The sequence below is a fragment of the Arachis duranensis genome, chromosome 3 (genome assembly GCF_000817695.3).
Source record: "Arachis duranensis cultivar V14167 chromosome 3, aradu.V14167.gnm2.J7QH, whole genome shotgun sequence".
Taxonomy (NCBI): domain Eukaryota; kingdom Viridiplantae; phylum Streptophyta; class Magnoliopsida; order Fabales; family Fabaceae; genus Arachis; species Arachis duranensis.
This window is the reverse complement of record NC_029774.3, coordinates 70,829,144-70,834,473: the sequence shown is the minus strand read 5'-3', so window position 1 is coordinate 70,834,473 and position 5,330 is coordinate 70,829,144.

Here is a 5,330-nt window from a genome sequence, read left to right as displayed (position 1 = left end):
TTTTGGCGCCAAAGTTGGTTGCTGAAACCTTCCCAAAATCGCCAGGCACGTGTTGCTTTAATGAGGTCATGTGCCATCATCGATGCGTGCGCGCACGGTACGCGTGCGCGTCCTTGGCCTGTTTCGCAATGTGCGCGCGAGCGCCTTGTGCGCGTACGCGGGCTTGGCCGAGATCACTCTTTGGCTTTTTGTGCTTCTCTCCACTTGCATGCTTCCTTCCTTGCTTCCTTTGATCCATGCCTAGCCTATTTCAATCCTGTAAGTACTAGCAAACACATCAAGGCATCTTATGGAATCAAAGAGAAATTAGAATTCATCAAAATAAGGATAGAAAAGCATGTTTTTACACTTAAGCATAAATATGGGAGAGATACAAAACCATGCTAATTCATAGGCTAAATGCGACAAAAGGTTATAAAAATGACTCTAAATTCAATACAAAACAAACCGTCAAATTGGGGTTTGTCAACCTCCCCACACTTAAACCTTAGCATGTCCTCATGCTAAATTAAGAAGGAACCAAAGGTTATGACATTTATTGAATGCAATCTAGACTATATGAGTCCTATCTAAATGCAACTACCTAAAGTAAATGCAAATGCTTAATTTAAACATATGAACTTGCCAAGAGAGCATGTGTAAGCATAAGGGCTAGGCAATAGGAATTAATTCCAAACCACAATTGTATTGAATTATCAAAAAAAAGAATTTAAACTTGCAAGAATATAGATAATATGGGTGAACACATGTGATTGGACTTTTGAACCCTCACCGGATGTGTATCCGCTCTATTCACTCAAGTGTTTAAGGGTCAATTCACTCAATTCTCTTCTAATCAAGCTTTCCAAAATTTGATTTTCTTCTAACAATCAACATTTATTCAATGCATGCATACATTCATCATGAGGTCTTTCATTTAGGTTGTAATGGGGTTAGGGTCAAGGTAGGATCATATATGGTTAAGTAGACTAAGATTTGAATCTTTGATTAGCATAGACTTCCCCACCTAACTATATAATGACCTATACAAATTCAAACTATTCTAACTACCCATTCTTCACTTTTTCTTACATATCCATCCTTATTTCCTTACATATTCCCCACCTATGCATTGATTTCTTTTTATTGACTTCACTTTGGGGCATTTTGTCCCCTTTTTATTATTTTCTTTCTTTTTTTCCATATACAATTTTTTCTTTTCTTTTCTATTCTCTTTTTTTTTTCTTGTTTTTCTCATTTTCACTTTTATTTCTTTTCATTTCTCTTTCTTTTGTCAAACTATATACAAGAACATCAATGCATAAGGTCTATTCATTTAATCAATACATGAATATGTACCCAATTCCCAAACATGAAAGTGTACTACCCCTTTTTTTTCTTTTTTTTGTGTTTTTTTTTTGTTTTTTTTCTTTTTTTTTGTTTTTTTTGTTTTTTTTTGTTTTTTTGTTTTTTTTTAGTTTTTTTTTAGTTTTTTTTCTTTTTTTATATTTTTTAATTTTTTTTGTTTTTTTTGTTTTTTTTTGTTTTTTTTTTGTTTTTTATTTTTTTAAATATGTCAATAAAAAATAACTATTTAGTTTAGGTAGTATGGGTCCATTTAATAGAATACAAATAATTAAAATTTTGCTAACATATGATGGTGCTGCTATATGCTCTCAGAAAGTTTATAGCAACCCAAGAACACTGGATCAAAAAAAGAAGAGATTCTGAGGTTTTGACCATACGATGGGCAGATAAACAAATACATGTAATATTATATCTTGTATCTTAAATAATTTGTGAGGAAAAACATTTAATTTCAGATGTAACATGTAATATAGGGAGACAGAGCTCTACCACCATATTTTGTAGTAACTTATGACCACCAATTAGGGTTCTCATGCTACGCAATTGATAGGTGGGCTAATTACCTGGTGTTGGACGAACTTGGGGAGGGGGAGAAGTGCGCTGCGGTGCAATGCTCTTCGCGTCTTAGGGTTATCCCATATTTTTGAATCGGCGCGCGCGCGTACCTTGCGCGTCCGCGCCCACGAAGGAAACATGGGACCTACGCGTGCGCGTACAACACGCTTGAGCGTGTATGATCAACTGAGGAAGGGACGCGTGCGCGCACGCGCACGCGTGCATAGAGTTGGGCTAGGGGCTTAGAGTTGGCCCAACACAGGCCTAACTCTCTGGAGAATGGCCTGGAAGTTGTGCTATCAGATCGGCGCGCACGCGGCATGTACGCGTCCGCGCGCAGTGAAAGAAATTGGAGGTTCACGCGTGAGCGTGCAATGCGCTATAGCGTGGGTGACAAAATAAGTATGGGCGCGTACGCGTACACGGCGCGCACGCGTACATGAGATTGGCCTGAGGCTTAGAGTGGGCATGAGGCACGCCTAACTCTCGGGTCCTTGGCCCAGATTGGTGGCAGCAAGCAAGGACGCGCGCGCGGCAAGTGCGCGTCCGCGTACATTGCTAAGTTATGAAATGGCGCGTTGGCGCGATGCGTGCGCTTGCGCATATCGAGTTGGGCCTGGGGCCTAAAGCTAGCCCAGAAGCGGCTCAACTCTCTGGGGTTTGGCTCAATCATTGCGGCAGCAAATCGGCGCGGACGCGGCATGTGCGCGTCCGCGTGAACGTCCACGTTCTTGAAAACAGCGCGCACGCACGTAGTGCGCGTCCGCGTGGGTCGAGTTGGGCTCAAGGCATAATGTTTGCCCAAGGATGGCCCAACTCTCGGGAGTGTGGCTCGTGGTGCATCCTCACAGGGACGCTTGCGCATACATGGTGCGCTCGCGTCCACCCCCTTTTTTTCTTTTTTTCTATATTTTTTTTTATCAGAAAACAAATTGCTGGATGCTCCCTTTAGTGTTCACAACTCTTATTCACTCAACTATCATACAATTCACAAAAATACAATTTTTGATATTATTCATCTACTACTAAACATAACATGCATGTGACTAAGCTACAATTAAGTTGTACAAACAATTTGTATGAAACATCTACCTACAATGGTAACTCAAATCACTTATTAAGTAAATGTAAAAGATTGGAAAGAGTTTACCATGGTGGGGTGTCTCCCACCTAGCACTTTTAGTTTAAGTCCTTAAGTTGGACATTTGAGGGGCTTGTTGTCATGGTGGCTTATGTTTGTACTCATCCTTGAATCTCCAAGGGTCCATGCTCCTCAATTGGTTGACAGAATTTCCAACCATTTTTATTAAGCTTGGGTAGAATCCTACCCAAAATACGAGTCCCCATATTTGGTCTTTACATAGCGAACCGGGGTCCCATATCTTATTTTCGCATTCATCTGTTAGTTGAGTTCCATGATTTTGTCGGATGGGTGGGTGACATAAATGTGGTGGACACACAGAATTCTCTTTACTCCACTAATGCTTCCTTCTAGATCCATACAAGGTAATCCTTGTCCCAACATCATCCCTATACCTTGAGGCCTTGATCTTAATGAGCTTAACACCTACTTTCCAATCACTACACAACTCATTCTTACTTTTAATTCCACAAAGAGTTCTAAGTTGACCATCATTTTCAATTAAGCCATATTCAAGTGAGAAATTAAAGCTTAGGGATAGATATTTTACCCACTTAAATGTTGTGTTGGATGGTGACTTGGGAAGGGAGGCTTCCCCACACTTAAACAATGCAAGATCTACCTCCTTGTGCTCCTCTTTGATTGTTTCCACCTCTTCACAAGCTTCTTCAAATTCAACCTTTTCCCTTTTGTTACATGGCTTGGTGTTGACATTTTGTTTAATGGGAGGTGATTCAACTTTGGATAGGAATTCATTGATGAATGAATTCATCTCTTGATCAACCTCTTCGTATTCTTCAATTTCGATATACACCATGCCATTTTTGTTTTCCTTGGGAGGTTGTACACACTCTTCTATAACTTCAACTTCATGTCCAATGAGAGAGGATTCGATTGTAGATAGAAATTCATCCATGATTGAATCCATCTCTTGATACGCTTCTTCCAAGTTTTCAACGATGATATGCTTTGGAGGTTGCTGGTGGACGAAATTGTGATCATCAATATTGGCTCTTTGGTATGTACACAAAAACTATTGTGGCTCTTGGTTAAATTCACAACTCCGTTCAACTAACCAGCAAGTGTACTGGGTCGTCCAAGTAATAAACCTTACGTGAGTAAGGGTCGAATCCACAGAGATTGTTGGTATGAAGCAAGCTATGGTCACCTTGCAAATCTCAGTTAGGCAGATTAAAATGGTTTATGGATTTAGAAAATAAAAATAAGAAAATAGATTATATGTAAAAAAAAAAGGATAGAACACTTATGCAGATTCATTGGTGGGAATTTCAGATAAGCGGATGGAGATGCTGTAGAGCTCAAGGACGCCTGCTCTCCTACTGCTTCTACTCAATCCTTCTTACTCCTTTCCATGGCAAGCTTTGTGTAGGGGTTCACCATCAACTGTGGCTACTTTCTTCCTCTCGGGGAAATATCCTGTGCAGCTGTCACTCGCACAGCTAACCAGTCTGGAGGCATCACCCATGGCTGATGGCTACATCCCATCCTCGCAGTGAAAACTATGCTAACGCACTCTGTCACAGTACGGCTAATCACCGGTTGGTTCCCGCTCCTACTGGAATAGAATCCCTCTTTTGCGTCTGTCACCAACGCCCAGCAGGTTAAAGTTTGAAGCACGTCACGGTCATTCATTACCGGAATCCTACTCGGAACACCACAGACAAGGTTGGACTTTCCGGATTCCCAGGATCCTACTCGGAATACCACAGACAAGGTGAGACTTTCCGGATCCTCATAAATGCCGCCATCTATCTAGCTTATACCACGAAGATTCTGTTGGGGAATCTAAGAGATATACATTCAAGCTCTGTTGCATGTAGAACGTAAGTGGTTGTCAATCACTCGCGTTCATAATTGAGAATGATAATGAGGGTAATCTGACTCATAACATTCATCATGTTCTTGGGTACGAATGAATATCTTGGAATAAGAATAAGAGAGATTTGAATAAAAGATAATAGAACTTCATTAATACTTGAGATACAGCAGAGCCCCACACCCTTAATCTATGGTGTGCAGAAACTCCACCGTTGAAAATACATAAGTGAAAAGAGGTTCAGGCATGGCCGAATGGCCAGCCCTCCTAACGCGATCAATGATCCCCTAAGATGAAGAATAAAACAAAACTGAGATCAAAGATGTCTAATACAATAGATAAATGTCCTATATATACTAGACTAGCTACTAGGGTTTACATGAGTAAGTAATTGATGCATAAATCCACTTCCGGGGCCCACTTGGTGTATGCTTGGGCTGAGCTTGATCA